The sequence below is a fragment of the Entelurus aequoreus genome, linkage group LG12 (genome assembly GCF_033978785.1).
Source record: "Entelurus aequoreus isolate RoL-2023_Sb linkage group LG12, RoL_Eaeq_v1.1, whole genome shotgun sequence".
In the NCBI taxonomy this organism is placed as follows: domain Eukaryota; kingdom Metazoa; phylum Chordata; class Actinopteri; order Syngnathiformes; family Syngnathidae; genus Entelurus; species Entelurus aequoreus.
This window is the reverse complement of record NC_084742.1, coordinates 66,336,083-66,348,238: the sequence shown is the minus strand read 5'-3', so window position 1 is coordinate 66,348,238 and position 12,156 is coordinate 66,336,083. Positions and strand designations below refer to the sequence as shown.

Sequence of the window (12,156 nt, the reverse complement as noted above, 5' to 3'; positions counted from 1 at the left end):
CGCAGATACTTTTTGATACCACATTGACGCAGATACTTTATAATACCCTATCGACGCAGATACTTTGATACCACATCAATGCAGATACTTTACGATACCACATCGATGCACAATCGGAATAAGCGCCAAAATCCCCTGACACACAAAAGAAAAAACGAACCACAAGTTTGCTTACAAGGAATGTTTACAAAAATAAAAAAAATATACCCCACAATAAAAACCCCCAGTTGTGTGCTTTTAATAACAACAACAACGGAAGCGGTTAATTTGAACGACTCTTTTGAAAGGAACGGCTCCTTTCAAAAGAGCCGTAAGTCCCACACGTTCTCTCCTCCGGCTCTGAAATAGCAGCGTGGGAGCCCCGCCCACTGCAGAGCCTCCGCGGTGACGTCACGCCACTCAGGAAATTCAAACAGTGCCACACTACTGTACTTACACACACACACACACACACACACACACACACACGCGCACACACACACACACAGAGCGGCATCTTTCTCCTCCAAGGTCGCGGCGCCGGGACGGGCACAGACGCACCTTTTATTCCCCTTTGGAAGGTACTGTAACATTTCTTCTACCACGCGTGTTCGTGACTTTTATGCCACGACGGGACTGAGCGAGTTTGGGCGTGTTTCTTTGATCCACACGTGGAGGACAATCATGAAAGATGACGCGTTGAAGTCGTACATCTGCGTGCTGCGTTCACGTGTTGCTGGGACTGGGACCCCCCCCACCCCACTCGCCCATCAGCTCATGTCCAATATTCCTTAATTAATTGATGCTATTTCTGGCAGCGGGTGCGTGACGGACGCCGGTCGAGTCCAGTAGGCCCTGGCTATTTAAAAACTGGCTTTATCCGGTCCTTGTCCTTACATCAGCAGCATCACGTGGTTACGTCACTCCATTTAACCACGACACGTGAATTAACCCGGGGTAATTAGCTTGATAGTCATGCTAGTTGTACTTGCAAAACTACTTTAATCATTCTTACAGTTTGTCCTTTTGAAAGTCTGTTCCCCCTCCCCTGCTTTGGACAGATAACTTTAAAGCAGTGTCATAATATGATGGATTTTTAGAACATTTAAAACTCTTCCTTGAGGTCTACATAACATGTAATGGTGCTTCTTAAAGCCGCTTTCTGACCAATCAGTTTTACACAGTCTTGCTTACGTGCCTCCACTTTGACTGTGTCTTCTCCCCCGTCAGCCATGTTTTTAGTGCTTCCATGTACAGTCTTGCTCAAAAGTGTACACACACTTGTAAACAACATAAAGTCATGGCTGTCTTGAGTTTCCAATCATTTCTACAACTCTTTATTTTTGTGATAGTGATCTTGTAAAGCAGCAGTTCCATTGGCAGCACAACAGGCCCAGAGCATAACACTACCACCACCATGCTTGACGGCAGGTCTGGTGTTCCTGGGATTTTAAGGCCTCACCTTTTCTCCTCCAAACATATTGCTGGGTATTGTGGCCAAACAAACTCCATTTTTGTTTCATCTGACCACATAACTTTCCTCCAGAAGGTCTTATCTTTGTCCATGTGATGTCAGAAGCAAACTTCATGAATGTTTTTTTGTGAGCAACAAGTATGTGCTCCAATCACTCAAAAATAATACGAGTTGTAGAAATGATTGTGAACTCCAGACAGCCATGACATGATGTTCTTTACAAGTGTACGTACACTTTTGACCACCACTGTAAGTTGGAACTACACGCCACTTTGTATTAGAAATGGCAAACAGCGGAGGATGCATGTGCATGTACGAGCCAGTCTGCCCCACAACGAAAGGATAGAGGAAAAACAAGATTATTGACTGCATCATCGCGCAAAAACACTCTGGGTAAACCATTACCGTATGTGGTGATAATGCCAATAATAAACGTCACAAATGTGGCAAATTCAATACGCCTTGTATGAAGGAGGGCAAGATTGTTTTATAAACATCTCCGCCATGCCTCCATGGTTTGATTTCACATTTTCGGGGCTTACGCAGATCCCGAATAAAGAAAAACAGGTACTGATAGGTAGGAAAACGTTTTGTTTTTGCATAATAGGTCCCCTTTAAAGCACGAATGGAGAACTGCGTAGAGAAATATCGAAGGATGCGGGCATCATTTTGATGTATTGTGTGTCGGGATGTAACGATAAACAGTATAACGATGAACAGTATAACGATAAACAGTATAACGATGAACAGTATAACGATGAACATTATAACGATGAACAGTATAACGATGAACAGTATAACGATAAACATTATAAGGATGAACAGTATAAGGATGAACAGTATAATGATAAACAATAATAACGATAAACAGTATAAGGATGAACAGTATAATGATAAACAATAATAACGATAAACAGTATAACGATAAACAGTATAAGGATGAACAGTATAAGGATGAACAACAATAATGATAAACAGTATAACGATCAACGGTATAAGGATGAACAGTATAACAATGATAAACAGTATAACAATGATGAACAGTATAACGATGAACAGTATAACGATGAACAGTATAAGGATGAACAGTATAATGATAAACAATAATAATGATAAACATAAGGATGAACAGTATAAGGATGAACAGTATAACGATAAACAATAATAACGATAAACAATAATAACGATAAACAGTATAATGATAAACAGTATAACGATAAACAGTATAACGATGAACAGTATAACAATAAACAGTATTAAGATGAACAGTATAATGATAAACAGTATAACGATAAACAGTATAACGATGAACAGTATAACGATGAACAGTATAACAATAAACAGTATTAAGATGAACAGTATAACAATAAACAGTATTAAGATGAACAGTATAATGATAAACAGTATAACGATAAACAGTATAACGATGAACAGTATAACGATGAACAGTATAACGATGAACATTATAACGATAAACAGTATAAGGATGAACAGTATAAGGATGAACAGTATAAGGATAAACAATAATAACGATAAACAGTATAAGGATGAACAGTATAATGATAAACAATAATAACGATAAACAGTATAACGATAAACAGTATAAGGATGAACAGTATAAGGATGAACAACAATAATGATAAACAGTATAACGATCAACGGTATAAGGATGAACAGTATAACAATGATAAACAGTATAACAATGATAAACAGTATAACGATGAACAGTATAACGATGAACAGTATAACGATGAGCAGTATAAGGATGAACAGTATAATGATAAACAATAATAATGATAAACATAAGGATGAACAGTATAAGGATGAACAGTATAACGATAAACAATAATAACGATAAACAATAATAACGATAAACAGTATAATGATAAACAGTATAACGATGAACAGTATAACGATGAACAGTATAACAATAAACAGTATTAAGATGAACAGTATAACAATAAACAGTATTAAGATGAACAGTATAATGATAAACAGTATAACGATGAACAGTATAACAATGAACAGTATAACGATGAACAGTATAACAATAAACAGTATTAAGATGAACAGTATAACAATAAACAGTATTAAGATGAACAGTATAATGATAAACAGTATAACGATGAACAGTATAACGATGAACAGTATAACGATGAACAGTATAACAATAAACAGTATTAAGATGAACAGTACAACAATAAACAGTATTAAGATGAACAGTATAATGATAAACAGTATAACGATAAACAGTATAGACTTAGACATTTAAAAAAAAAAAAATTTTAAACATTTTTTAATTTAAAACAACTTAAAAAAAAAACTTAGACTTAGACAAACTTTAATGATCCACAAGGGAAATTGTTCAACACAGTAGCTCAGTAACAATGATGGAAAGTGTAAGGATGGAAAGGACAATGCAGGTATAAATAGACTAAATATAGCGATATAAAATATAACATATATACGAATATATACATATGTGTACAGTATCTTATATATACAGATTTATTATATTATGTCTATATGGCGATAAACAGTATAACGATGAACAGTATAAAGACAAACCGCGGTAAATTGCCTGTGTACTGTATAAAATAAATAAATATATCGTAAAACCTCGTAAAAATACTCCTTACAAATGAAAAGGGAAGAAGGTAAACATATTTAATGAATTAAAGTATATTGTGTGTCAATAATCTATTTTATATATTTTTTTAGGTAAAACCTGGTTTCAGTGGGAGCACTTTTTTTTTTTTTTTTTAGCACAATCAAAGATACCGTGATAATATTGATTACCCTGATAATGTTGATTACCCTGATAATGTTGATTACTCTGATAATGTTGATTACCCTGATAATTTTGGTCACAATAGCCCTGATATGAAATGTTCATATTGTTGCATGCCTAATTGTGTGCATTGAAGCTGTATAAAGTAGTCCAATAAGTCAACATATGCAACATTTGAGCTTTGTGTTACACTTGGGTGTTTCCAACATGAAACAAACAGAAGAAGTCTGCAGCTAAAGTCATAGAGAAGTTTCTTAAGTGCAAAAAATACGACTAAAGTGGTGAAGCTGAATATTCATTCTTTGTTTAATTTTATTTTGACTTGTTAGTCAGGAAACCTATTCATTGTTCATTTAGTTTATTTTAACACAACATAATACAAATACATTTTTTGGTCAGTTATTTATGATATTAGTATATTTGATTAGTACTTATTTTTCTAACACGCCTGCCCTAAGCCTAAAGTTTATGTTTGAAATAAATAATCATCTTTGTGATTAACACATGCATATGGGAGACAGGTCTGGACTACAGGCAGGCCAGTCTAGTACCCGCACTCTTTTACTATGAAGCCACGCTGTTGTAACACGTGGCTTGGCATCGTCTTGCTGAAATAAGCAGGGGCGTCCATGGTAACGTTGCTTGGATGGCAACATGTGTTGCTCCAAAAAGCTGTATGTACCTTTCAGCATTAATGGTGCCTTCACAGATGTGTAAGTTACCCATGTCTTGGGCACTAATACACCCCCATACCATCACACATGCTGGCTTTTACACTTTGCACCTAGAACAATCCGGATGGTTCTTTTCCTCTTTGGTCCGAAGGACACGACGTCCACAGTTTCCAAAAACAATTTGAAACGTGGACTCGTCAGACCACAGAACACTTTTCCACTTTGCATCAATCCATCTTTGATGAGCTCGGGCCCAGCGAAGCCTGGCGGCGTTTCTGGGTGTTGTTGATAAATGGCGTTGGCTTTGCGTAGTAGAGTTTTAACTCGCATTTACAGATGTAGCGACCAACTGTAGTTACTGACAGTTGTTTTCTGAAGTGTTCCCGAGCCCATGTGGTGATATCCTTTACACACTGATGTGGCTTTTTGATGCAGTACCGGCTGAGGGATCCAAGGTGCGTAATATCATGGCTTACGTACAGTGATTTCTCCACATTCTCTGAACCTTTTGATGATATTACGGAGCGTAGATGGTGAAATCCCTAAAAACATGCTGGTTGAGAAATGTTGTTCTGAGCCCATGTGGTGATATCCTTTACACACGGATGTGGCTTTTTGATGCAGTACCGGCTGAGGGATCCAAGGTGTGTAATATCATGGCTTACGTGCAGTGATTTCTCCAGATTCTCTGAACCTTTTGATGATATTACGTAGCGTAGATGGTGAAATCCCTAAATTCCTTGCAATAGCTGCTTGAGAAATGTCCTTCTTAAACAATTTGCTCAGGCATTTGTTGACAAAGTGGTGACCCTCGCCCCCGTCCTTGTTTGTGAACGACTGAGCATTTCATGGAAGCTGCTTTTATACCCAATCATGGCACCCACCTGTTCCCAATTAGCCTGTTCACCTGTGGGATGTTCCAAATAAGAGTTTGACGAGCATGCCTCAACTTTTCTCAGTCTTTTTTGCCACTTGTGCCAGCTTTTTGGAAACAGGTCGCAGGCATCAAATTCCTAATGAGCTAATATTTGCAAAAAAAGAACAAAGTTTCTCAGTGTGAACGTGAAATATCTTGTCTTTGCAGTCTATTCAACTGAATATAAGTTGAAAAGGATTTGTTGTATTCTCTTTTTATTTAGCATTTAAACCACCTGACAACTTCACTGCTTTTGGGGTTTGTGTTTGAGTGGGCCCCGGGACCCTCTGTAGTGGAAAAGCTGGGCCCCAAGGTGAGGAAGGTTAAGAATCCCTGCTGTAGGCGTCAGAACAATTACCGTAATATCTAATAATAGTAACTTTGGACACCCCCCGGCTTTAAGGGTGAGTCGCACCACGCACATGAACGGTCGCCATGGTTACAGCGGTATGTTTAACCGTACACACGGTCACTGCGTCCCGTAGGGGCCTCTGTAGTCATAAACATATCCACGTTGTTGCTGATCAGCAGGGGGGCAGGTCATGCGGCTTGCCAGCAGAAATGGCTGCCGTTCGTATTTTTATGGCTTTTTACAAAAACCGAACACAGGCTTAGGGATGGAGATGTAAAATAATTGTGGTCACGTCCCTGCTAAGTGCCAGGATGACGACGCTCTTGCTCCCGATGACCTATTGTTCTTGACAGATAGTCAATCTTAAGATAATTATAGTGTCCACCGACTGTCAGCTCCTGTGTGTTTTTATGTCGTACTTGCCAACCTTGTGGGGGGTGGGGCGCGGTCAGGGATGGGGCGGGGTTGGGGGCGTGGTTAAGGGCGTGGTCAATAGGGGAGTAATTCACCAACTCAAGTATTTCATATATATATATATATATATATATATATATATATATATATATATATATATATATATATATATATATATATATATATATACATGTATGTGTGTGTGTGTGAGGCAGCACGGTGGAAGAGGGGTTAGTGCGTCTGCCTCACAATACGAAGGTCCTGAGTAGTCGTGAGTTCAATCCCGGGCTCGGGATCTTTCTGTGTGGAGTTTGCATGTCCTCCCCGTGACTGCGTGGGTTCCCTCCGGGTACTCCGGCTTCCTCCCACCTCCAAAGACATGTACCTGAGGATAGGTTGATTGGCAACACTAAATTGGCCCCAGTGTGTGAATGTGAGTGTGAATGTTGTCTGTCTATCTGTGTTGGCCCTGCGATGAGGTGGCGACTTGTCCAGGGTGTACCCCGCCTTCCGCCCGATTGTAGCTGAGATAGGCTCCAGCGCCCCCGCAACCCCGAAGGGAATAAGCGGTAGAAGATGGATGGATGGATGGATATATATATATGTGTATATATACATATATGTATGTGTGTGTATATATGTATGTGTGTGTATATATATATACACACATACATACATATATATATATATATATATATATATATATATATGTATGTATGTGTGTATATATATATATATATATATATATATATATATATATATATATATATATATATATATATATATATATTAGGGCTGCAACTAGCGATTAATTTGATAATCGATTAATCTGTCGATTATTACTTCGATTAATCGATTAATAATCGGATAAAAGAGACAAACTACATTTCTATCCTTTCCAGTATTTTATTGGAAAAAAAACAGCATACTGGCACCATACTTATTTTGATTATTGTTTCTCAGCTGTTTGAACATGTTGCAGTTTATAAATAAAGGTTTATTTAAAAAAAAAAAAAAAAAAAAAAAAAAAAAAAAAAAAATTAAAAAGCCTCTGCGCATGCGCATAGCATTGATCCAACGAATCGATGACTAAATTAATCGGCAACTATTTTTATAATCGATTTTAATCGATTTAATCGATTAGTTGTTGCAGCCCTAATATATATATATATATATATATATATATATATATATATATATATATATATATATATATATATATATATATATATATATATATATATATATATATATATATATATATATATATATATATATGAAATACTTGACTTTCAGTGAATTCTAGCTATATATGTATTAGGGCTGCAACTAACGATTAATTTGATAATCGATTAATCTGTCGATTATTACTTCGATTAATTGATTAATAATCGGATAAAAGAGACAAACTACATTTCTAAAAACAGCATACTGGCACCATACTTGTTTTGATTATTGTTTCTCAGCTGTTTGTACATGTTGCAGTTTATAAATAAAGGTTTATTAAAAAAAAACAAAAAAAAACTCTGCGCATAGCATTGCTCCAACGAATCGATGACTAAATTAATCGGCAACTATTTTAATAATTTATTTTAATCGATTTAATCGATTAGTTGTTGCAGCCCTAATATATATATATATATATACATGTGTATATATATATATATATATATATATATATATATATATATATATATATATATATATATATATATATATATATATATATATATATATATGATATATATATTTTATTATACATATAAATAAAAGAAATACTTGAATTTCAGTGTTCCGTAGGCTATCCAGTAGATGGCAGTATTGTCCTTTTTAACTTCTCCGTTCATGACTGAGTATATCATTTCGGCCACCGTGTTCAATGGAGAAGTCTGTTCTACAAAATGTACAGGCAACATACGACCCCCTCCCCTTCGAACTGTCCTGGATGAACTGAAATTCTTGTTTCCATTCGTTTTGGAACTCGCAAGCGTATTTCTTCATCTTGCTCGTCGACGGCGTCGCCATGTCTGTAACTTCCTCGTTCTTCTGCTTCGTCTCCTTGTTGCGTGCGCAGTTGTGCACTCTACTCTCTAAAAGCCGTACGTAGATGTTATGACGTCATTGGGCAGGCAAGCTGTTTATATTGTGGGAAAGCGGACGTGAGAACAGGCTGTCCCCACTCAGGTCCGCATTGAGCTGGAGGGGGCGTGGCCTCCAGCTCCGGCTGAATACCGGGAGTTTGTCGGGAGAACATTTCTGCCGGGAGGTTGTCGGGAGAGGCGCTGAATACCGGGAGTCTCTCGGTAAAACCGGGAGGGTTGGCAAGTATGTTTTATGTTAGTGTTATTATTAGACTGTACTTAAAGGTATAATAGACTGTATTTATATTATTCACATGTGAATAATGCTGTATATTAGACTGTATTTGTTATTCACATGTGAATAATGCTGTATAATAGACTGTATTTATATTATTCACATGTGAATAATGCTGTATAATAGACTGTATTTATATTATTTACGTGTGAATGATGCTGTATAATAGACTGTATTTATATTATTCACATGTGAATAATGCTGTATAATAGACTGTATTTATATTATTCACATGTGTATAATGCTGTATAATAACTATTTATATTATTCACATGTGAATAATGCTGTATAATAGACTGTATTTTTATTATTCACATGTGAATAATGCTGTATAATAGACTGTATTTTTATTATTCACATGTGAATAATGCTGTATAATAGACTGTATTTATATTATTCACATGTGTATAATGCTGTATAATAACTATTTATATTATTCACATGTGAATAATGCTGTATAATAGACTGTATTTATATTATTCACATGTGAATAATGCTGTATAATAGACTGTATTTATATTATTCACATGTGAATAATGCTGTATAATAGACTATATTATTCACATGTGAATAATGCTGTATAATAGACTTTTATATTATTCACATGTGAATACTGCTGTATAATAGGCTGTATTTAAATTATTCACATGTGAATAATGCTCTATAATAAACTGTTTATATTATTATTCACATGTGAATAATGCTGTATAATAGACTGTATTTATATTATTCACATGTGAATAATTCTGTATAATGGACTGTATTTATGTTATTCACATGTGAATAATGCTGTATAATAGACTGTATTTATATTATTCACATGTGAATAATGCTGTATAATGGGCTGTATTTATATTATTCACATGTGAATAATGCTCTGTAATAAACTGTTTATATTATTATTCACATGTGAATAATGCTGTATAATAGACTGTATTTATGTTATTCACATGTGAATAATGCTGTATAATAGACTGTATTTATATTATTCACATGTGAATAATGCTGTATAATAGGCTGTATTTATATTATTCACATGTGAATAATGCTCTATAATAAACTGTTTATATTATTATTCACATGTGAATAATGCTGTATAATAGACTGTATTTATATTATTCACATGTGAATAATTCTGTAAAATAGACTGTATTTATATTAGTCACATGTGAATAATGCTGTATAATAGACTGTATTTATATTAGTCACATGTGAATAATGCTGTATAATAGATTGTATTTATATTATTCACATGTAAAAAATACCCAAGTGTTTATTGTCTATTGTGAGTGAACTGTGGTGCTGAATTTCCCCCAGGGATCAATAAAGTACTTTCTATTCTATTCTATTCTATTCTATTCTATCTATTTTAGTCGTGGCTCAGGTTTCAAGAACAGGGCTTTGTTTTCCCTTCTGTCCCCTGCAGGACTTTTTGTTATGAATACAAATAAGCATCGTACAAACACATCCAAGTATGAATAAGCACTTCCAGGAAGCCTTAAGTACATTTTTTTTATGTATATGACTTTCCCCCAAAACAAAGCACTAAAGCGAGACTATGGTTTATTTAAAAAAAAAAAAAAAAAGGGCTTTGACATCCTCGTAAAGCATGAAAGAACAAAAGGTTTCATTTTAATGAGGTCCCTCTGAACACGTCCCCAGAATAACCACGCAAAGAAGCGGTCACCAGAAGGGGCGGGGTGTTGGTCAGCTTTATGAGCACATCACTTCTGGTATGTAGCCTTTCTCGCTTTACTCGCCAAGACCCAACCTCCGAGCTGAGGATTTTAGCGTGTCCTGAAGAATTTGGAGGTAATCCTCCTTTTTCATTGTCCCATTGACTCTCTGTAAATACAGCAGCAGTTCCATTGGCAGCAAAACAGGCCCAGAGCATAACACTACCACCACCATGCTTGACGGTAGGAGTGGTGTTCCTGGGATTTCTCCTCCAAACATATTGCTGGGTATTTTTGTTTCGTCTGACCATAGAACTTTCCTTCAGAAGGTCTTATCTTTGTCCATGGAATGTCAGATGAAACACAAATGGTTTTATATCGCTCTATTGGTAGGTAGGTGACTTTTTTTTTTTTTACAAAGACCTAAGAAAAAGCTTTGCAATGGTATTTGAACCGTTGTGACGGGCCGGAAATGGAGGGTGCTTTGAATTTTTTAAGTTGAAAAATTAATTGCTTTTTTGTCCATTAAGTGAACTTCAAAACAACATAGCTCCCTTATTATTTGTCCTAAATGCATGAAGTTACAAATAGATGTATTGGTTAAGTAACCCAAAGAAAATCACTTAAAAAGAAAACATTTTGATTGTTTAATTTTTGATTATTTAATTATGTTGAGTACAATTACCTGGAAAATAGCATTTTAACGTCCATATTTCCTGGAATTTTTAACAAAGGCAATCTAAAAACAATCTATTTACATAAAAAAAAACAAAAAAACATCATAAAATGCCATGTAGAGTGAATAACTGCGCATTATACTATGATGCTATCTGACCATAGTGGAGTTTTTTTTCTGAATGAAATGTTACACAAACAACGCCTCTAAAAGACATTAAAAACGATGATGAAATTTACAGACTGACTAAATATTTCAGGATTTTAAAGACAGACATTAGGGTTGTACGGTATACCGGTACTAGTACCGGTACTACTCAAACTGCTTCCACAGTGGAGTGTTTTAAGTCTCGTCTTAAGACCCACTTTTATTCTTTGGCTTTTAACACTACGTGAGTTGTGTGGTCTTCTGTCCTCTGTTGTCCTCTGTGTTTTTTATAAATTTTGATTTGTATTTTACTGTTTTAATTGGTTTTACCCTTTTGAAATAGTTTTTTAATCACTTATTTTTTATATTGTTTTTATATTGGTTTTCTATTCATTTGTTTGGTTTTTATTCAGTCATTGGTGGAGCATGATATTGTTTTTAATATTGTTTTTAATATTGTTTTTAATATTGTTTTTAACATGGCTGTGCAGCACTTTGGAAACATTCTTATTGTGTAAATGTGCTATATGAATAAAGTGGATTGGATTGGATTAGTATCGCGGTACTAATTAATCATATTCGGTACTATACCCTGTTTGAAAAGTACCGGTTCCCAATTATTTGTATTTATTTTTTTTACGGGCATGACGGCGCGTCGTCACATCGTGACATTGCTGGTTT

General features: G+C 35.4%; 1 protein-coding gene across 6 annotated transcripts in view; it reads left to right on the top strand.

Annotated features, from left to right (window-relative positions):
• The first annotated feature begins 415 nt into the window (after positions 1-415).
• zgc:165507 (uncharacterized protein LOC561188 homolog) overlaps positions 416-12,156 on the top strand; it is a 48,203-nt gene continuing 36,462 nt past the window's right edge. Inside the window, exon 1 of one of the 6 annotated variants that reach the window (XM_062067132.1) lies at positions 416-560. The gene's annotated coding sequence lies outside the window, so the exon portion shown is untranslated. Of the gene's footprint in view, positions 561-8,840; positions 8,926-10,639; positions 10,896-10,935; positions 11,046-12,156 lie in introns of those variants that run through there. The other 5 variants (XM_062067135.1, XM_062067134.1, XM_062067133.1 and 2 more) reach the window with 5 other exon arrangements.